Source organism: Ranitomeya imitator, chromosome 4 (assembly GCF_032444005.1).
Source record: "Ranitomeya imitator isolate aRanImi1 chromosome 4, aRanImi1.pri, whole genome shotgun sequence".
Classification (NCBI taxonomy): Eukaryota; Metazoa; Chordata; class Amphibia; order Anura; family Dendrobatidae; genus Ranitomeya; species Ranitomeya imitator.
In genome coordinates this window covers 647090170-647114058 of record NC_091285.1, presented here as the reverse complement: position 1 = coordinate 647114058, position 23889 = coordinate 647090170, and the positions used below count along the sequence as shown (strand labels likewise).

General features: G+C 42.5%; 1 long non-coding RNA gene across 1 annotated transcript; it reads left to right on the top strand.

Annotated features, from left to right (window-relative positions):
- Window positions 1–15101: 15101 nt before the first annotated feature.
- Window positions 15102–22585, top strand: LOC138674326 (uncharacterized). The gene is made up of 2 exons (XR_011320595.1): window positions 15102–15287; window positions 22504–22585. It is a non-coding gene; the product is annotated as an uncharacterized lncRNA (long non-coding RNA).
- The last annotated feature ends 1304 nt before the right edge of the window (window positions 22586–23889 follow it).

The window sequence follows — 23889 nt, the reverse complement described above, 5'->3', positions numbered from 1 at the left end:
CAAGCCAATGACGCCACTCCTTGAATGCCCACTTCATGGCTAGCAACTCTCGATTGCCAACATCATAATTTCGCTCAGCAGGCGAAAATTTCCTGGAAAAGAAGGCGCATGGTTTCATCACCGAGCAATCAGAACTTCTCTGCGACAAAACAGCCCCTGCTCCAATTTCGGAAGCATCAACCTCGACCTGGAACGGAAGTGAAACATCTGGTTGGCACAACACAGGGGCAGAAGAAAAACGACGCTTCAACTCCTGAAAAGCTTCCACCGCAGCAGAAGACCAATTGACCACATCAGCACCCTTCTTGGTCAAATCAGTCAACGGTTTAGCAATACTAGAAAAATTATTGATGAAGCGACGATAAAAATTAGCAAAGCCCAGGAACTTCTGCAGACTCTTCAGAGATGTTGGCTGAGTCCAATCATAAATGGCCTGAACTTTAACAGGGTCCATCTCGATAGTAGAAGGAGAAAAAATGAACCCCAAAAATGAAACCTTCTGAACACCAAAGAGACACTTTGACCCCTTCACAAACAAAGAATTAGCACGCAGGACCTGGAACACCATTCTGACCTGCTTCACATGAGACTCCCAATCATCCGAGAAGACCAAAATATCATCCAAGTATACAATCAGGAATTTATCCAGGTACTCTCGGAAGATGTCATGCATAAAGGACTGAAACACTGATGGAGCATTAGAAAGCCCGAATGGCATAACCAGGTACTCAAAATGGCCTTCGGGCGTATTAAATGCTGTTTTCCATTCATCGCCCCGTTTAATACGCACAAGATTATACGCACCACGAAGATCTATCTTGGTGAACCAACTAGCCCCCTTAATCCGAGCAAACAAATCAGACAGCAGCGGCAAGGGGTACTGAGATTTGACCGTAATTTTATTTAGAAGGCAGTAATCAATACAAAGTCTCAGCGAACCATCCTTCTTGGCCACAAAAAAGAACCCCGCTCCCAATGGCGACGATGACGGGCGAATATGACCCTTCTCCAAAGACTCCTTCACGTAACTCCGCATAGCGGCGTGCTCAGGTACAGATAAATTAAACAGTCGACCTTTAGGAAACTTGCTACCAGGAATCAAATCGATAGCACAATCACAATCCCTATGCGGAGGTAGGGCATTGGACTTGGGCTCATCGAATACATCCCGGTAATCAGACAAGAACTCTGGGACCTCAGAAGGGGTGGATGATGAGATAGACAGAAATGGAACATCACCATGTACCCCCTGACAACCCCAGCTGGACACAGACATTGATTTCCAGTCTAATACTGGGTTATGGACTTGTAGCCATGGCAACCCCAACACGACCACATCATGCAGATTATGCAACACCAGAAAGCGAATATCCTCCTGGTGCGCAGGAGCCATGCACATGGTCAGCTGGGTCCAATACTGAGGCTTATTCTTGGCCAAAGGCATAGCATCAATTCCTCTCAATGGAATAGGACACTGCAAGGGCTCCAAGACAAACCCACAGCGCCTGGCAAACTCCAAGTCCATCAAATTCAGGGCAGCGCCTGAATCCACAAATGCCATGACAGAATAGGAAGACAAAGAGCAGATCAAAGTAATGGACAAAAGAAATTTCGACTGTACCGTATCAATGGTGGCAGACCTAGCGAACCGCTTAGTGCGCTTAGGACAATCGGAGATAGCATGAGTGGAATCACCACAGTAGAAACACAGCCCATTCTGACGTCTGTGTTCTTGCCTTTCAGCTCTGGTCAAAGTCCTATCGCACTGCATAGGCTCAGGTTTATGCTCAGATAATACCGCCAAATGGTGCACAGATTTACGCTCACGCAAGCGTCGACCGATCTGAATGGCCAAAGACATAGAGTCATTCAGACCAGCAGGCATAGGAAATCTCACCATGACATCCTTAAGGGCTTCAGAGAGACCCTTTCTGAAAATAGCTGCCAGCGCACATTCATTCCATTGAGTGAGCACGGACCACTTTCTAAACTTCTGACAATAAATCTCTATCTCATCCTGACCCTGACACAGGGCCAGCAAATTTTTCTCTGCCTGATCCACTGAATTAGGTTCATCGTACAGCAATCCGAGCGCCAGGAAAAACGCATCAATATTACATAATGCAGGATCTCCTGGCGCAAGGGAAAATGCCCAGTCTTGAGGGTCGCCACGTAATAAAGAAATAATGATCTTAACTTGTTGAACTGGGTCACCAGAGGAGCGGGGTTTCGAAGCCAGAAATAGTTTACAATTATTTTTAAAATTCAAAAACTTAGTTCTATCTCCAGAAAATAACTCAGGAATAGGAATTTTAGGTTCTAACATAGGATTCTGAACCACTAAATCTTGAATATTCTGTACATTTATAGCGAGATTATCCATCAAAGAGAACAGACCCTGAATGTCCATGTCCACACCTGTGTTCTGAACCACCCTGATGTAAAGGGGAAAAGAAAGACAGAACACAGTGCAAAGAAAAAAAAATGGTCTCAGAACTTCTCTTTTCCCTCTATTGAGAAGCATTAGTACTTTTGGCCTCCAGTACTGTTATGAACAGGTAATTCAGAACCACAATGGACCTTGAAGTTCAGAGCACACAAAGTGACCTGACAATTACCAAAAACATAGGACAAGCTCTGAGACGTGGAAACTCTGCTGACCGCAATCCCTAATCCTATCACACCACACTAGAGGTAGCCGTGGATTGCGCCTAACGCTCCCTATGCAACTCGGCACAGCCTGAGAAACTAACTAGCCCTGAAGATAGAAAAATAAGCCTACCTTGCCTCAGAGAAATTCCCCAAAGGAAAAGGCAGCCCCCCACATATAATGACTGTGAGTAAAGATGAAAATACAAACACAGAGATGAAATAGATTTAGCAAAGTGAGGCCCGACTTACTGAATAGACCGAGGATAGGAAAGATAGCTTTGCGGTCAACACAAAAACCTACAAACAACCACGCAGAGGGGCAAAAAGACCCTCCGTACCGACTAACGGTACGGAGGTGCTCCCTCTGCGTCTCAGAGCTTCCAGCAAGCAAGAAAAACCAATAAAGCAAGCTGGACAGAAAAATATAGCAAACAAAAGTAACACTTACGACCACAGGAGGGAGCTTGGCCACAGAATTCACAACAGCCATTATACAGTATGGAGCACTATGTGTAGCAATTATACAGTATGGAGCATCATGTGTGGCCATTATACAGTATGGAGCATCATGTGGGACCATTATACAGTATGGAGCACTATGTGTGGCCATTATACAGTATGGAGCATCATGTGTGGCCATTATACAGTATGGAGCATCATGTGCGGCCATTATACAGTATGGAGCATCATGTGTGGCCATATTTTTTTGTTTATGATTATTGTTTATGAAACAGTGTGATCAGCAGTGCTAGATGGGTGTGGTTGGGGCGAGGATATGGGTGTGACTAGTTGTGAAATGGGTGTGGTCAGACGCATGGCCTAAAATTTGCTGCGGCGTGCTGCCGACGTCGCAAACTTTGTCCCTCTTTCCCTCCTTCAAAAGTTGGGAGGTATGATAAAGGTAATGCATATATACACAGCAGCACTTGAAATGGCATAGTAAATACAACATATACACCATTATCCGGGATGTATTTAAAGTGGTGGGGGCATTCACAATCTAGGCCACCCCTTACAACAGCGTAGTGTGCAGACACTGAGGGAGTTGTACACTCAGATTATTTTAGGTACGAGTGGGCTGCCATAGACCACCTCCAGGACTGCTCAACTTAGTAAAGTTCAGTCTTGAGTTCTTTTCAAGTTTGTGCATATGTTTGGAAGGAAAATATATGATTTATGTGTTTCTCCACCAGCAGCGAGCCCTCTGGCCCTGTGATTTCCCATTTTTAGCTCATCGCCGCTGGCAATATTCCTTATACCAATGTGGTTTGTTTTCTGCTCCCCGGCATTGCATTGGCGTCTTGCGCTGGTTTTACGCTGCCATCTGCAGGAAGATACTAGTAAAGGACTGAATTTATTTTTTTTCAAAAATATTACGGTAAAAGAAAAATATTACTAGATGTTTTGCCTATATGAAATGATCTCTAAAAGGCCTAAAGCTAAATAAGACACATTTCCTTTGTATTTTAGGCAAAACAACCACACAAAAAAAAATACAGTGCCTTGCGAAAGTATTTGGCTCCCTGGAACTTTTCAACCTTTTCCCACATATCATGCTTCAAACATAAAGATACCAAATGTGAATTTGTGATGAAGAGTCAACAACAAGTGGAACACAATTGTGAAGTTGAACAAAATTTATTGGTTATTTTACTTTTTTTTTTTAAATTCGAAAAGTGGGGCGTGCAATATAATTCGGCCCCTTTACTTTCAGTGCAGCAAACTCACTCCAGAAGTTCATTGTGGATATCTGAATGATCCAATATTGTCCTAAATGCCTAATGATAATAAATATAATCCACCTGTGTGTAATCAAGCCCCCTTATAAATGCACCTGCTCTGTGATAGTTTCAGGGTTCTGTTTGAAGCACAGAGAGCATCATGAAGACCAAGGAACACAATAGGCAGGTCCGTGATACTGTTGTGAAGTTTTAAGCCGGATTTGGATACAAAATGATTTCCATAACTTTAAACATTCCAAGGAGCACTGTGCAAGTGATCATATTGAAATGGAAGGAGTATAATACCACTGCAAATCTACCAAGACCCAGCCATCCCTCTAAACTTTCATCTCAAACAAGGAGAAGACTGATCAGAGATGCAGCCAAGAGGCCCATGATCACTCTGGATGAACTGCAGAGATCTACAGTTGAGGTGGGACAGTCTGTCCATAGGACAACAATCAGTCGTACACTGCACAAATCTGGCCTTTATGGAAGCGTGGCAAGAAGAAAGCCATTTCTCAAAGATATCCATAAAAAGTTTGCAACAAGCCACCTGGGAGACACCAAACGTGGAAGAAGGTGCTCTGGTCAGATGAAGCCAAAATCAAACTTTTTGGCAACAATGCCACACGATATATTTGGCGTAAAGGCATCACAGCTCATCACCCTAAACACACCATCCCCACTGTCAAACATGGTGGTGGCAGCATCATGGTTTGGGCCTGCTTTTCTTCAGCAGGGACAGGGAAGATGGTTAAAGTTCATGGGAAGATGGATGGAGCCAAATACAGGACCATTCTTGAAGAAAATCTATTTGAGTATGCAAACGACTTGAGACGGGGACGGAGATTTGTCTTCCAACAAGACAATGATCCCAAACATAAAGCAAAATCTACAATGGAATGGTTCACAAATAAACGTATCCAGGTGTTAGAATGGCCAAGACAAAGTTCAGACCTCAATCCAATCGAGAATCTGTGGAAAGAGCTGAAAACTGCTGTTCACAAACGATCTCCATCAAACCTCACTGAGCTCGAGCTGTTTGCCAAGGAAGAATGGGCAAGAATTTCAGTCTCTCGATGTACAAAACTGATAGAGACATAGCCTGAGCGACTTGCAGCTGTAATCGCAGCAAAAGATGGCGCAACAAAGTATAAAGTTAAAGGGGCCGAATAATATTGCACGCCCCACTTTTCAGTTTTTGAATTTTCCACAAAAATTTAAAATAACCAATAAATTTCGTTCAACTTCACAATTGTGTTCCACTTGTTGTTGATTCTTCACCAAAAGATTACATTTGGTATCTTTATGTTTGAAGCATGATATGTGGGAAAAGGTTAAAAAGTCCCAGGGGGCCGAATACTTTCGCAAGGCACTGTGCATATACATTGGGGAGAATAAATATTTGATACACTGCCGATTTTTCAAGTTTTACCACTTACATAGAATGGAGAGGTCTGTAATTTTTATCGTACGTACACTTCACCTGTGAGAGACAGAATCTAAAAATGTAAATCAGAAAATCACATTGTATGATTTTTACATAATTAAATTGCATTTTATTGCATGGAATAAGTATTTGATCACCTACCAGCCAGCAAGAATTCTGGCTCTCACAGACCTGTTAGTTTCTCTTTAAAAAGTCGCCTACTCTGCACTCATTACCTGTATTATTTGCACCTGTTTGATCTCGTTATCTGTATAAGAGATACCTGTCTACACAATCAATCACTCTCCAACCTCTCCGCCATGGACAACAAGACCAAAGAGCTGTCTAAAGACACCAGGGACAAAATTGTAGACCTACACAAGGCTGGGATGGGCAACAGGACAATAGGCAAGCAGCTTGGTGAGAAGGCAACAACTGTTGGCACAATTATTAGAAAATGGAAGAAACACAAAATGACTGTCAATCTTCCTCAGTCTGGAGCTCCATACAATATCTCGCCTCATGGGGTAAGGAGGATTCTGAGAAAGGTCAGAAATCAGCCCAGAACTACAAAGGAGGACCTGGTTAATGACCTGAAGAGAGCTGTGACCACTGTCTCAAACATTACTGTTAGTAACAAACTACGCCATCATGGATTACAATCCTGTAGAGCACACAAGGTCGCCTGCTCACACCAGCACATGTCCAGGCCCATTTGAAGCTCACCAATGACCATCTAGATGATCCAGAGGAGGCATGGGAGAAGGTCATGTGGTCAGATGAGACCAAAATAGAAAATTTTGGCATCAACTCCACTTGCCGATTTTGGAGGAATAAGAAGGATGAGTACAAGCCCAAGAACATGTCCCAACCATGAAGCATGGCGGGAGAAATATCATACTTTGGGGGTGCTTTTCTGCAAAAGGGACAGAATAACTGCAACGCATTGAAGGGAGGATGGATGGGGTCATGTACCGTCAAATTGTGGCCAACAATCTCCCTCCCTCAGTAACAGCATTGAAGATGGGTCATGGCTTGGTCTTCCAGCAGGACAATAACCTGAAACACAGCCAGGGCAACTAAGGAATGGCTCCGTAAGAAGCATTTCAAGGCCCTCGAGTCGCCCAGCCGGTCTCCAGACCTGAAACCCATAGAAAATCTTTGCAGGGAGCTGAAACTCAATGTTGCCCAGTGACAGCCCTGAAGCCCGAAAGATCTGGAGAAGATCTGTGTGGAGGAGTGGGCCAAAACCCCTGCTGCAGTGTGTGCAGACTTTATCAAGATTTACAGGAAACCTCTGACCCCTGTAATTGCAATCAAAGGTTTCTCTACCAAATATTAAGTTCTGTTTTTCTATTGCATCAAATACTTATTTCATGCAAAAAAAAATGCAAATTGAATATGTAAAAATCATACAATGTGATTTTCTGGATTTTTTTTAGATTTTGTCTCTCGCAGTTGAAGTGTACCTATGATGAAAATTATAGATCTCTCCATTTTATTTATGGGTGGGAAAATTTGTAAAATTGTCAGTGAATCAAATTCTTATTTTCCCCACTATATATGTATTGTCATTTTTTTACATTTTGAAAATAACAAAAAGAAAAAAGGCCAATGCAAAAGTTAGGGCACCACTGTTCAAAATGAAGCTAAAGATGAAATGATCTCTAAAAGGCCTAAAGTTAAAAATGACACATTTCCTTTTTTTATTTTAGGCAAAATAAGTCATTTTTTACATTTTAAAAATTACAAAAAGGAAAATGGGTAGAAGCAAAAGTTTCACCCTGGGAGATTTGTGTGCTCAGATAACTTTGACTAAGGTGTCAGACCTTAATTAGCCTGTTAGGGTTAGCTGTCGGCTTTATAAAAACTCAGCCTCCTTTTCCTTGTGCCAAAAAACAGCAATAATGGGTTCTTCTAAGCTGCCTAGCACTCTGAAAGGTGGAGGTTCACAAAGCAGGAGAAGGCTATAAGAAGATAGCAAAGTATTTTCAAGTTGCCCTTTCCTCAGTTGTTCAAAATGTAATTAAGAAATGGCAGTTAACAGGAACAGTGGAGGTCAAAATAGGGTCTGCAAGACCAAGCAAGATTTCAGTGAGATCTACTCGCAGCACATCGGTAGTCATTTTCAACATGCAAAAGAAGAATTATAGCTTTTCCACAGTTCTCTTCCCTCCGGGATGAGGGGAGCTGTAGGCCCATAGCCTGGTACTGGGGTCATGCCAAATATGAGGCAGATTGGGGGGATTCTCATAAAGCCTAGCTTATTCTAGCAGTATACAAGGCAAGTCCCAGTGGGAGGTTGGCCTTCATAAACATCCACAGATTTCCCTGTGGTAGATCTGAAGCATATTTCCATTCATTTCCTTGCGGCTAACCGGACCATAATGACATTCTGGCCCGCAGCCATGCTGAATTTTACAATGTTAAAGTTAAATGAACAGGATTAGGAGTAATTACAAACTGTATGTTATATTTTATTCCGGCTGCACTAACCATATTCCGGGAGTCTGGCAACCATTCCTCGCTGTTAACTACTTTGCAGCTTCTCTGTTGACTATAATAGACATTACATACATTACTAAGCTCTTGTTCACACTTTATAAATACTGATATTTATAAAGGAATATACTTTTATAATGCCCTAAAATCCTTGGATAACTAGGGCTTAAAGGGGTTGTCCTCTACTGTAAAAAAAAAAAGCAACACATGCTCACCTACTAGGCTGGTGTGACGCCTTCACACTTAATACTGTCTCACCATCTGGTCTTTTGGCATTAACATCCGGCAGGGAATACATGGCAGTCAATCAGCGTTAACTGTGGAATGTGATTGTTGCAGCTGATCATTCACTGATTGGCTGCAGCGGCCATATGACACACCCCATTGGTTGTTGATACCAGTTTGATGGGTCGATAGTCTGGCCTGAAGTGGTCTTTATGGAAGAATTTTGGCCAAAATTCAAACGTTCTACATGAAAACAAGGCCAAACAAATAGCCAGAGCGCGGCACAAAAATTAGTGTCTGCAGTCAACAGTGAAACAAGGTGGAAGGTCCTGCAGGTTCGGGGCTGCATTTCAGGAAATGGATTTGGAGATTTGGTCAAGATTAATGATGCCCTCAATGCTGAGAAATAAAGGCAGATATTTGGAACAACCTCCCTGACGAGTTCCTTCAAAAACTGTGTGTAAGTTTACATAGAAGAAATGATGAAGGCAAACAGCGGTCACAACAAATATTTCATTGATTTCGAGTTCTCTCTTGTTCATTCACTTTGCTTTTTTTTAATTTAGAAAATTAAACTATGAACACCTTTATTTGTGAAAGCATTTTTAATTTTAAGCATTTTTTTCCCATACCTGTCGATATATATGTGGGCAGGTTACTTGGATGCAGCATCATAGACAATGAGAAGACAGTGGTACTTAGGGTGGTTTCACACTTGCGTTTTTGTCTGCAGCGTTTTTTTTCAAAAAAACGCATGCGTTTTTTTTCCCTATCTTTAACATTGAAAACGCATGCGTTTTTTTGTGTACGCGTTTGGTCGCGTTTTTTGATGCATGCGTTTTTTTACTGCATGCGTTCATTTTCTGAAATGCTACTTGTAGTATTTTTAGAAGCGTTTTTTGGACCCAAAAAAAACGCATGCGTTTTCATGCGTTTTTTTTGGGGTCAAAAAATACATTGGAGTCAATGGGGACGCATGCGTTTTTTGGTGCATGCGTTTTTTGCTGTAAAAAACGCATGCTTTTTTTTATAAAAAAACAGAAAACACACTGATATGCCACCCCCCAACATAAAGGTGATAAAGGGAACCTAACCCTACCCCTAACCCTAACCCTAAGGGATCCTAACCCTAACCCTAACCCTAATCCCTTTATGGTTAGGGTTAGGGGTAGGGTTAGGGGTAGGGTTAGGGTTAGGATCCCTTAGGGTTAGGGGTAGGGTTAGGGGTAGGGTTAGGGTTAGGATCCCTTAGGGTTAGGGGTAGGGGTAGGGTTAGGGGTAGGGTTAGGGGTAGGGTTAGGATCCCTTAGGGTTAGGGTTAGGGGTAGGGTTAGGGTTAGGATCCCTTAGGGTTAGGGGGAGGGTTAGGGGTAGGATCCCTTTAGGGTTAGGGTTAGGGTTATGATCCCTACCCCTACCCCTACCCCTAACCCTAAATGTTTCTGTTTATAGTGGGTTTTTTACTTTATTTTGATGATTGGCAGCTGTCACACATTTCTCAGCATGCATTTAAAAAACGCAAACGCATGTAAAAACGCATGTAAACGCGTCAAAACGCCGCGTTTTTTTCACCACATGCAAAAACGCATGCGTCAAAAAAACGCAGCGTTTACACGCGTTTACATGCGTTTTTGCACCATGCGTTTTTTTGCGTTTTTTACCGCAAAAACGCACCCCAAAAGACGCCAATGTGAAACCAGCCTTAGCCAACACTGTTTCTTTGACTAAACAGAAAGAAAATCTATCGATATATATATATATATATATATATATATATATATATATATATATTGTGTCAGAGTCACTGGCAGAGTGGTAGAAGGAGATATGTGTCACTGCACCATTGTTGTCGTTTTTTTTTTTCGGTTTTGCTTGTTTCTATTCATGTTTAAGCCAGAAATGCTGAGTTTTGTTCGTATGAGTTGGTTTATGCTGCCTGTTGATAAGCCAGCAAGGACTTAAAGAGACAGTGTACCCATTTTTCCTACCTCTATGTGCCACCAGGTGAGTGAACTGCCACATTATATATATATATATATATACACACACACAAGTAAGCACTATATTATGGATAGCAGTAACAGAGTAAATACAGTAGGCTATGACACTATCAGAACACAGTGATGCTACTAAATCTATGCAATGTTCTATTATGTCCTCAATGTTGTTATTATCTCGCAGTTAAACCACTATTAATATCTTTATGTCTCAGCTTAATGGTCATCACTCTCAGAACGAGGCCCGTCCCGGTTGTAGTCTCTGTAATCTTCTCTAATCATTACATTGGCCCCAGCGGGGGGTCACCGGTATTTCCCACTAGTAAATAAGTCAGAGATATGTGGAGTCACGTGCTATATAGTTTGTTCGTCACAGTAGCAATCTCCATTCCCTGAAGCACATCTCCAGCCCACACTCTGTACTGTACGTCTACGCTGAAAGTAATGGCCAACAGGAATGGTCCTCTGCTACAGCCGGATCATCTCCTGAGCCTGGTTCGGGTCTGGTCACAGTCTTCTTCTGGCGCTGCTTATGGTCTCCTACTGACACAGGTCATGGTTCTTCTACTGGCGCTGCTCACGGATCTTCCTCACAGCTCAGACCTTCTCTGGTATCTGACCTCTCTCTGACACTTCTGTGGCCCATCTCACAGCCAGACGACCTGTCTAGTACAGGTTCTGGCACTATCTCCTCCCTTTTTGGCCCAGCCAGGGCTTTCATATTTTGTAACTTCGACATAGGTGTCCCCTGAACCGGCATTATCTTCAATCTCTCCCCCCGGGAACGTGCAATTTTTCCCTTGGGGTTACTACAACTACAATTCATTCTTTACTTTCACCTTTGACCAGCAGATGGCGGTCTTCTCTTGCAGTTACTCAGCTAAGCATCAACTGTACTTGTCTTCTCTCTTGTCCATGTCCTTACATATATAAAATAAACAGTCATGGCCAAAAGTGTTGGAACCCTTGAAATTGTTCCAGAATATGAAGTATTTTTCCAAGAAAATTATTGCAATTAAACATTTTGTTATACACATATTTATTTCCTTTGTGTGTATTGGAACAACACAAAAAATGAGAAAAAAAGGCATACTGGACATAATTTCACACAAAACCTCAAAAATGGGCAAAATTGTTGGCATCCTCAAATTAATATTTGGTTGCACACCCTTTGGAATAAATAATTGCAATCAATCGCTTCCTATAACCATCACAAGCTTCTTACACCTCTCATCTGGAATTTCTGACCCCTCTTCTTTTGTAAACTGTCCCAGATCTCTCATATGTGAAGGTGACTTCTCCCAACAGAAATTTTAAGATCTCTCCACAGGTGATCAATGGGATTTAGATTCAGACTCAATGCTGCCACTTCAGAACTCTCCAGCGCTTTGTTTCCATCCATTCCTGGATTATTCTTGATGTTTGGTGTCATTGTCCCGCTGGAAGACCCATGACCTAGGAAGCAAACCCAGCTTTCCAACACTGGGCATTATATTACAACCCAAAATTCTTTGATAATCTTCAGATTTCATGATGCCTTGCACACAGTCAAGGCACCCAGTGGCAGATGCAGCAAAACAACCCCAAAACATCTTTGAACCTCCACCATATTTGATTGTAGGTACTGTGTTCTTATCTTTGCAAGGCTCATTCCATTTTCTGTAAACAGTAGAATGATGTTTTTGGGGGTTGTTTTTTAACAAAAAACTTTATCTTGGTCTCATCTGTCCACAAGACACTTTCCAAGGATTTTGGCTTACTCACATACATTTTGGCAAACTGCAGTCTAGCTTTTTTATGTCTCTGTATCAGCAGTGGGGTCCTAATGGGTTTCCTGCCACAGCGTTTCATTTCATTCAAATGTCGACAGATACTTCGCACTGACACTGATGTACCCTGATCCTGCAGGACAGCTTGAATTTCTTTGGTACTTGATTGGTGGGCTACTTATCTACCATCCTGACTATCCTACATTGCAACCTTTCATCACTTTTTCTCTGCCGTCCATGTCCAGGGAGATTAGGTATAGTTGTTGGATTGTAAACTCCTTGATTATGTTACGCACTGTCGACAAAGGAACTTCAAGATCTCTAGAGATGAATTGTAACGTTGACATTGTTGTTATTGTTCAACAGTTTTGTTTCTCAAGTCCTCAAACAGTTCTCTTCTCCTCTTTCTGTTCTCCATGCTTAGTGTGGCACACACAGACACGCAATGCAAAGATTGAGTCAACGTCTCCCTTTTTATCTGGTTTCAGGTGTGATTTTCATACTGTTCACACCTGTTACTTGCTACAGGTGAGTTTGAATGAGCATCACATGCTTGAAACAAAGTTGTTTACCCACAATTTTAGAAAAAAGGAAAAACTGGTAAATTAGCTCACCAAATAGTTGGGCGTAGTAGAAGTGGAGTTGTCAGAAGCCACGGATCCAGTCAGAGAAGCTGCACATGTACAAAAATGAAGGAAGAAACAATCCAGCAGGAAAAGAGGCTTTCTTTTAGACGCTTTTCTTTTTTTAATAGAGGCTTTTCATTTTTCTAAAAGTAAAGCTTAGCATTTACTCAAATATAAAAAATTATAAAAATACAGGCAATGTAGTATAAAATACTGTTAACAGGACCTATTAGTTTCGACAATCTATCTTACTCATGGTTTGTCTTGTCTGCTGATTGTCAGGGAATATATAGATCAAAAATGTAAATTAATAGGGTGTGTTCAAGTATCATGTGAAATGCCAACAGGCACGTGGACACAGAAAATTTCAGCAATAATAAAATATATGATTGGAGTAAAAAAACGCAGTCTATTTTGGAAAAAAAAATCTATAGATGGATACACAAAACAGGTAATGTTAGCTTCAGAGATAATGACTGTACCTCTGAAACATCGTTTCATATCACTTCCAATACACACAAAGCAAATAAACGTGCATAACAAAATGTGTAATTGCAATAATTTTCTGGCACAAAAATTTCAGTTTCTGGAATAATTTCAAGCATGCCAACACTTTCGGCACATGACTGTATATACAAGGGGTTTCCCAAAAAAAACTAGATTATTTTCTGTAGGCAAGTGGGTTGGCAGTGCTGCCCTCTCCTGCTTGGTACGCGTACTAGACATTCTCACTACTCAGTTGGCCAAGTAGCGTTTGTGAGAAACCATCGCAGAGGACAGAGTGATTGTTTGTTTTTTTAAGCCCCTCAAAATTCTCTCGGCTTTTTTGTGATGTCAAACTTAAAGGAGAAATGCGCCAACATCAAATTCTGTTTCTTATTAAAGAAAACAGCGGTATAAAAACTTTTTATTGTTTCAGTAAGCATATGGGAAGAAAGCTACTCCAAGTCAGGTAAAAATTTACAAGTGATTTGCCCAGTTCAGAAGTGGCCAAAAGTCACTTAAAGATGAACCCAGTTCAGGTTGCCCCTCAACGTCCAGAACAGAGGAAAATGTTCAAAAAGTGTGGAATGCCATAATGTCTTTTCTTCACAAAACAATCGAATTGGAGGAAATACATGGAATTTCCTGGAGCTCACGCCAAAGAATCCTAACTGAAGATTTGATCATGAGCCGCGTCGTGACAAAGTTTGTTCCACGACTGCTTTCTGATGTCCAGAGGGACAACTGTGTGACAGTGTGTCAGGAATTGAAACAGGGACAAACTGACCCTGATTTTTCGTCAAAAGTTATCACAGTGGATGAATGTTGGTGTTACGCCAAGTTCCTAAAACAAAACAGCAGTCCAGCAAGCGGAAGACAACTTCCTCACCCAGACCAAAAAAAAAGCACGGCAAGTGAAATCAAATTTGAAGTCCATGACGTTTTGTTTTTTTCGACATCAAAGGAGTCGTTCACGTAAAATTTGTTCCTCAGGGCTCCACAGTGAACTAATATTACTATCTGCAAGTGCTTAAGACATTGCGTGAGGCAGTGAGAAAATAACAATCTGAACTGAAGTGATCTGAGACTGAATGCTTCATCATGACAATGCGCCTTCCCATACAAAATTGAAAATCAACTTTGACGAACAATGGCATTTCTTGCCCCCTTTACTTGTGAAGGAACAAATTATGAAAGATTCTCCATTTTGTGCTTTGACTCCATTTTGTTGTTGGTTAAAGATAAATTCTGTTATTTACTTAGGTAGAAGGTTACAGCTGCTATGAAGTAACTGTCCTGTTTCTCACGAAGATAACATTTTGTTATTCAGCTAGTCTATGGTTCATAATTGGTATAAAGACCTTGAGTATTCTAACTCGAGTGAGCCAGATAAGAGACTCGTGGGGGTATCGCTATACAAGACAGAGGCATCTGTTAATATGTTTTTCTATGCCAAAAAGCCATGACCATATCTGTAGTTTCCATTTTTCCTGTATCCTCATGGGTTAAGTTTTTCCTGTATTCTTATAGGTTAAGAACTGTGAACGTGTTCTTATGCTGATTGGTTGAAGTATAATTTCTATGACTATGAAAAGTCAGACAATAAACAGGGGCCCAGAGATCTGCTCGATCCCCCACACAGAGGCACGAGTCTCCGTCTGGTCATTTTCAGTTGCTGGCAACGCCCTGTAGATTAATCTGGAAATCACTGAGTCAACCGTGAAGGATCACTTTAGATCCTCCCTCAACAGCTTGGCGCCCGAAACGTGGGGCCCCAACCAGGAACGCCTCTGCCCCCCGGAGGACAACCAGACAAAGGACCCTCGGAGCGGACACGGGCACTGGAAAATTGGGACTGATCATCCCCCACAACAACCACGGTAAGTTGGCAGTTATACTGTCCAGACTGACCGTTTGGTGTGGTTTTCCTGTGTTTGTTGCTGCAAAGAGGATCTGAGGTTTGTCCCCGATGGTTGGTTGATTTTTGAGTGGAATCATATAGAGGTGTAGTTCCGTTGGGAGCCCAGTGCTCGAACCGTACCTCATAAGGGACGGACACCCCGGATTGACCAGTGATGTAATTCTCTTTATAGTCAAAATATCCTGAATTCCTGATCATTGTTAGAATCAGGCGCGGTGAGGTGATCGAAGATTGGGTAGGATACGTAACTCAGGAATATATAGAAGTATACAATATATATATATCCAGAGGTATTCGGAGGCAATGTCTAAGACGCCCTCCTCCTTTCACTGAGTACCGCGTTTTTGGGTTGTCCCAGCGGGGGACAGAGAGACCCAGTGGAACAAACCGTAAAGGCCTCTCGGTATTGTGCACAACTAGGTAAGGATATTTAGCTCTAAAGGAGAATCATGTTTCCATGGAAGTAAGAGAAGACTTTGAATTTGTGTGATGAATCTGATATTGTTAGCCCAAAGATGAGGAAAATATTCTCAATCATTGGTTTTTCTAAGGTGTTCTGGCATATGAATTGTGTGATGAAGGTTTTGTAGAAATTAATTAAGTCTGAGAACTGCTGTATTCTGTTTCTGTGTATAGATTTCCAAAATATCCGATGGGAGGGGGTCAAACAGCTGCGCTATTGCTTTCTTTTGTGTTGAGGAATGCTGTGATGTTCTTATCTGTTCCGTGTTTCTGTTATGGAGGGGGCGAGTCGCTGCATCCTCTCCTTGTGTAGTAAGAATTATTGTAAGTTTAAAGTCAAATATGGTGTCTTGTTTTAGAAGGAACTTGTATGATAGTTTGGTTATCAGTGTAATTAAAAGATTGGTAAAAGATTTATCTGCTTCAAGTTGAGTGGTTGATATATAGCAAATTAAGGATTAACAGAGAAAGTGAATTCGGATTTGTTTTTGTTACGTTGAAAAAGGGAAGCTGTCTACTACTATGACAAAGACTGAGAAAGTGGCTGAATGTTTTGTGGTGCAGGAAGGAATTGAGAAAGTGATTGAGGGTAATGTGTTAGAAAGCCAAAAAATTAAATAATAATCTGAAACAGGGGGGCTCCCTGTTAGATGATATGGTCCCTCCCCAGGAAATCAAGCCTCTCCTCCCGACTGTAAGCTCCGTGCCCCTCAATCCCAAAGCACCAATATATTCTGGGTTGTCAAAACTTAGTGCACCCCCACCCTATAATCCTGCCGGGTGGATTTGTGATGTATGCGGAGTTGCTAATTCTCAGTGAAGAGAGTTCTGTTACAATTGTGGAGCAAAAAGACCCGGAGTTGTAGCCCCCACCTTTCCCTTGCTAAACGCTGACGGCACTTATTATCAGCCACCGCCAGCACCAGTCCCTGGTATGCTTAGTATTGCTAGTGGTTATGAGTATCCACCCCCTCCTACTTTAGTTACCCGATTCAGAAATATCCCCCATGGTTTTCTATAGACAAATAGCAGCGAATCGAGAGATTTATTCCACTCCCTGGAGAGATATGTTACACTTACTCCATGTGAAGGCTGGGGAGGGGTATTTTCCAATTATTGAGGGGGAACCTATGAGAGTGATATTGATTTCTGTAATGCTTTAAAGGTTTGGGCACAAGATAGACGAGTGGACCACGCTACCTCCCTCACAGATGTCACACAGGACAAGGGGGAGACTGCCGAGAAGTTCTATGGGCGTCTTATGGTAGTACGTAAAGATTTGGGGTTTTCACTGTATAATAAAGCCCATTCACACCTTTTTGCAGTAGCTTTGATGTCCGGCCTTAAATCTGAATTGAAAGAGGCAATAATGTCAATGAGACCCGATACTGAGACTTCCATTCTGGACGATGCATTGAAAAAAAAAAAAAGTAGTACAAAGTTTCCAGAAGAACCTAACCCATTCTGTATCAGCAGCTGCGCTCTCAGCCTCCCCCCCCCCACAGCTGCAAGGACACAGCTCCCAGCTCGTTGCTTATCAGTGGCCCAAGCAGAAGACTTCAGCTCCAGCCCCCCTCCCTTACACAAATCCAGTCTCATACTCCAATATTTATTTTAACGCTGTGTCTGGAAATCTCCCTCGCCATATTAATTCTCAGACCAAGACAAGACAGATGGACTTGTAAACATTGCGGTCAGACAAACCCAGACTGTGATAGTGTAGTGATATAAGAAGCTGACACAGGATTGTGGTTAGTGGGGACATTAACTTTTGGGAGTAAGCTGACAGTAATCCTTTTGGGAAGGAGCTGTAGACCAGCATGTCATGTCACCCCCAACCGGTCATCATGTCACCCCCACCACCAGAGAACCAACCATATCAGGTAGTGTAAGACAGATACAGGAGTATTATCCCTGGAAGCCCTCTGACTAGCTAGTTATGCTAAAATAATTGGCTGACCCTGAGAACAAACCTTTCCCATTTTACAGACAAAGATAATATGATGGACGTATAAGTGCACCTGAGCAGACCTAGAGAGTTGGTGAGTCAAGATGATGGTCAAATGGTATTTTCGTTATATAACCCCTATGCAGATGAATATAATGACATGTGTATCCTACACGCCCTTTCCCAATCAGTTTGCAAAAAAAATATGGGCGAGTGTCTTCAACCCTGTCAGTTAGAATATGCCTATGTCACGTTGCTTCAGTATGTGGATAATCTTTTGTTGTGTGCACAGACAGAGCAGGAAGCCATTGTTGCCACTGTTAGTTTTCGCAAGTATCTGGCAGATCTGAACTGTCGGGTTTCGGCCCCGAAACTTCGGTTCTGCCTTGGTCAAGTGATATTTTTGGGTCACTGTCTCCTTCAGGGTGCCAGACACCTCACAGAAGAAAGAAAAATAGCCGTCAGCTCCCTTCCATTTCCAAAAGAGGAGACTGCGCTCCAGCGTTTTCTTGGACTATGTACTTATTGTTGTCAGTGAATACCGGACGTATCCCGCATAATGCTACCTCTCTACAATGCCCTGAAAGACGGTTCCAGATATGGTGATGATTTTGGCAGATTCCACACCGGATAAGCTGTTACTACGGAAGACACTGTAGTGCACGGAGCTGCCCTCCCTCCCTCCCTGTCAGGACAAGAAGCAGAACTTCAGGATCTGTCTACTACATGTACTTTGGCCAAAGACAGGCGGGCTAATATACACGGACTCACAGTATGCATTTGGTATTGCTCATGATTTCGGAGCCCTATGGGCCAATCGAGGATTTGTTACTACCGCCGGGACTCAGTGAAGAATGTTGAAGCTGTTAAAACCCTCATGGACTCAATCGAATTACCTACCCAGGTGGCCATTATCAAAGTTAAGGAGCATGGTACTATGGAACAGTCCACAGACTGGTGGTAACGCCTTTGCGGATATGCAAGCAAAAGCTGCTGCTCTTCTACCCGTTGAACCGCCCATACCAGCTATGGTGACCACACGCTCTCAGCGTAAACAGTTACAAGAAACACTGACTCTACAGGAACCTGATGATCTACGACAGACTGAGGTTTTCTGCCGGAACCCGCGAGACCGCTTAATGACGATGCAGAGAATGTCTCCAAAGGAAGAAGTGAAGCAGTGGAAGCTGATGGAGCACGTATGGACAATGGTCTCTGGAAAAAGGACCAACTTGTGTGTCTCCCTAAGCGGATATACCCTGCTATTGCCACGTGGGCGCATGGGCCCACACATCGAGGTATCTGTCAGACCTGCAATCCCGGTCAACTTCAACGTGTAACCCCGAAGCACCTTGCTAAGCCCGACTATCCTTTCCAAAGGCTCCAGGTGGACCTCATCACGTTGCCTAAGCCTGAAGGTATGAATATTGTCTGGTGGTTGTCGATATGTTCTCCAATTGGCCAGAAGCATTCCCCGTTACCAACGTGACTGCAAAGACCACAGCAAAGAAACTGGTGATGGAAGTTATATGCAGATATGGTGTTCCAGAAGTTGTTGAAAGTGACCAAGGCTCATGTGTATCAGGAGGTTCTGACAATGCTTGGATCCACTGTAGCTGTCCATATTCCGTACCATCCACAATCTAGTGGGAAAGTTAAGAGGCTGAACGGCACACTGAAGGGACAATTGACCAAAATGATGCAGGAGACTACGGCTCCATGGCCAGGGCTCTTATATATTCGTACTACCCCTATTGCAAAACATGGCCTGTCCCCATATGAGATATTGTTTGGTGCTAGGTTCTCAGTTGCAAATTTCCAGTCTCAGTAGTTGCCAGAAGAAACTGACCGTGCTGTTCAAAATGTTATTCAGCTTAGTAAAAATGTTGCTAACACCTATGTTTTAGTTTCTTCTTTCCTTCCAGATTCAGCAGAAACCGATATTGGTTATAATTTGAAGCCTGGTGGTTTTATGGTCGTGAAAAGCTATGTCAGAAAACACGGACTAGAACCCTTGTATGACGGTCCCTACCAAGTCCTCCTCATTATTCCTATGTCAGTAAAGCTGGAAGGAAGGCCGACGTGGATCCACGTATCGCACTGCAAGCTGGTCAAACAGACTAGTGGCAAATAAGGGGACATGATGTTTTGGTTTTTCGTATTTCCATATAATAATATTGATAACCGAATGGGACAGCCTAAATTCTCCAACATCCTTGAATAATAAGTTTGTACAATATCATGAAAGATTAGTAGTGCAGATGGGTATAGCCAATAAAATTGTCAGTTATACAAATGTGAGATAAATTGGTTAGGGCCACAGATTATCCAGATGATCAAATTTGGGGATATATTGGATATACTTAATACCACTGCCTGTGTTATGAATCTGTTGAAGGGTTTAAAGCCCACTGATTGCTCAGATTAGGTCCCACTAATTCATGAAGCACCTAAACTAAAGGTCCCAGGGGGGATAACCGTATTAGCTGATAATTATACCTGCTATAATTCCCACGACACTACAGGTACACCAGTAGGGGTCTTCGAGACAGGTTTCTGTAAAGAGAACAGTTCCCTGGATACTGACTTGCTAGCTAATCATACACAGTATATGTACGACATTTATTGGTTATGTGGAGATGGTAAGCTCCGTCCTAGGTTGCCTAATGCCTGGACAGGTCAATGTACACTTGTTAAACTAGCTATGCAGTTCAAGATTTTACCTTGGGATCCGGAGACACCTGATGAATATACCAGAAAGAGGAGAAGTCTCGATCAGCTCCATATGAGTTATGAAGAAAATCCATTGATATATGTCGATGGCATTGGAGTGCCAAGGGGGGTGCCTGACCAATTTAAAGCCCAGAACTAGATCTATGCTGGCTTTGCTTCCATAATCCCACAGGTGCAGATTAATAACAATGTTGATTGGATCAATTACATATATTACAGTGAACAAAGGTTTGTCAATTTTACCTGTGATGCTTTCCAAGGTAGAGTTGAGGAGTTGAGCCCTAACACTAGAATGACCCTCCAAAACCGACTAGCCCTGGATATGATCTTAGCTGAGAAAGGAGGAGTCTGTGGGATGGTGGGAGAGGAATGTTGTACCTATATCCCTCAGAACTCTGGGGTAAATGGAAAGACCATGATAGCCCTTAAAAAGATAAATGGGTTAGCAGCAGAATTAAAAACTAATGTTGGAGTAGACACATATTTCTTTTCCCGCTGGTTGGGTGGGCTCAAAGGATTCTTTCAACAAGCTTGTCTGGTACTGATTGCCCTTCTTGTAGTTGGATCGATAATCCTCTGTTGTGTTATTCCCCTGTATAAAAAAGTTATCACTGAGGCAACTCCGACTGGCACCTTCCTCAACCAAGAAGTAGACTCACCAGAGTATGATGGCACTGATCCAGGGGAGATCCCCAAGTACGTCCCCCTCAAGAAGTTAGACAATACCCTTTACTCTCAGATGATGCTAAGAGATTTAGTTTAGGGACAGCGGGAGAACTCCATGTGAAGCTAGTGAAGGGTTCAGCTGCCTGGAGGCCTCTCACAAGGGGACAGCTTCTGAGGTGTCTGGATGAAGAAATCCACCTCCCCTTTCCCCATCACATGGACAGTCTCGAAGGAACTTTCTTTTTAGGGAAAAACTAAAGGTACCTTCACACATAACGATATTGTTAACGATATCGTTGCTATTTGTGACGTAGCAACGATATCGTTAATGAAATCGTTCTGTGTGACAGCGACCAACGATCAGGCCCCTGCTGGGAGATCGTTGGTCGCTGAACAAAGTCCAGAACTTTATTTCGTCGCTGGACTCCCTGGAGACATCGCTGGATCGGCGTGTGTGACACCGATCCAGCGATGTCTTCACTGATAACCAGGGTAAACATCGGGTAACTAAGCGCAGGGCCGCGCTTAGTAACCCGATGTTTACCCTGGTTACCATGCTAAAAGTAAAAAAAAACAAACACTAGATACTTACCTACCGCTGTCTGTCCTCCAGCGCTGTGCTCTGCACTCCTCCTGTACTGGCTGTGAGCCGGAAAGCAGAGCGGTGACGTCACCGCTCTGCTTTCCGGCTCACAGACAGTACAGGAGGAGAGCAGAGAAGCAGAGCACAGCGCTGGAGGACAGACAGCGGTAGGTAAGTATCTAGTGTTTGTATTTTTTTACTTTTAGGATGGTAACCAGGGTAAACATCGGGTTACTAAGCGCGACCCTGCGCTTAGTTACCCGATGTTTACCCTGGTTACCGGCATCGTTGGTCGCTGGAGAGCGGTCTGTGTGACAGCTCTCCAGCGACCAAACAGCGACGCTGCAGCGATCCGAATCGTTGTCGGTATCGCTGCAGCGTCGCTTAGTGTGAAGGGGCCTTTAGTGTTTAGGTGGGATTGTCAAGTTGAAAATATATATCTTTATACTCTTTTGTACTTTTATATATTCTTATGCTGTGAAACAATAAGTTTTTCCCCTTATGTTTGCTAATGCAAATGTAACTGTATTTAAGATGGCTGCCAGTATTCACATAAGTTAGAAGATATTCAAAGACTCAGAGATTAATATGATAAAGACAATGACCGTAATAAGGACAGTTGGTGGGCAGACACCTTCTCCTTTCTTAATCCAGCCAATTGGTTTGAGGGACTGGCGGCTGGATAGCTGGATTCTTGCAAAGTTTGTTACACATCGCTGCCTTTATCCTTGTCATATATGTAATACTAAAACTTGTTTTTTGGTGTATTTTTATATGTATTAGGAAATTCTGCACTAAGACAACTAATGATGAAACCAAAAGCGTTGCCACCCCTGCTCTTCTCTACACCGATTTTACAAAGTTACCTGATGAAGATGTTGAAGCCAAGCGCATGGCTATCTTCAAAAGATCCCAACTACTGTTATCAATAATTGTTATTCATAAATTCTAGTATACAGGGGGGACGGGTACGCCGCAACAGCCATGGCTGGTAACATGGCACCAGTCATGTGAAGACCAGTACCCCTCGAGCTTATAGCTTGGGATAGTACCTCTGATGCTGGACATTAGTTAACAAAATTTATCTAGGGGGGAATGTGAAGGAACAAATTATGAAAGATTCTCCATTTTGTGCTTTGACTCCATTTTGTTGTTGGTTAAAGATAAATTCTGTTATTTACTTAGGTAGAAGGTTACAGCTGCTATGAAATAACTGTCCTGTTTCTCACGAAGATAACATTTTGTTATTCAGCTAGTCTATGGTTCATAATTGGTATAAAGACCTTGAGTATTCTAACTCGAGTGAGCCAGATAAGAGACTCATGGGGGTATCGCTATACAAGACTGAGGCATCTGTTAATATGTTTTTCTATGCCAAAAAGACATGACCATATCTGTAGTTTCCATTTTTCCTGTATCCTCATGGGTTAAGTCTTTCCTGTATTCTTATAGGTTAAGAACTGTGAACGTGTTCTTATGCTGATTGGTTGAAGTATAATTTCTATGACTATGAAAAGTTAGACAATAAACAGGGGCCCAGAGATCTGCTCGATCCCCCACACAGAGGCACGAGTCTCCGTCTGGTCATTTTCAGTTGCCGGCAACGCCCTGTAGATTAATCTGGAAATCACTGAGTCAACCGTGAAGGATCACTTTAGATCCTCCCTCAACATACTCACCTGACCTATCCCCGTGTGACTTCTTCTTATTAACTAGAATGAAGAAAAACCTAAAGGAAAAATGTTTTCAGGACTTTGAAGACTTTAAGAAAACATAGCTGCAGACATTTTACAGCATTAGCTCAGAAGAATATAAAAAATGTTTCGACCAGTGGAAAAACCGTTGGGAGTCGGGACAAGTGCAGATCATCTAATGGACGGAACAAGATGTTGTCTTGAATAAAAAAAATTCGTAATTCTTGTTTTTTGGGGGAACCCCCCTCGTATATGTGATGAGATAACTTGTATTCAGTAATTCAGTATAATCATTTCTCATTCCATGCCAAGGAGTCCAGTAGGGGGTGCAAATTATGACTAACAGCCTTCCTTGTGTTACAGTGTATATGGAGATACCTGTCAATGGAGATAGCTGTCAATCACTACGTAGGACCACTCACTGGACTTCCAAGACTATTACTAGTTCTACTGTCTCTTTTCCTCAAACATAGAC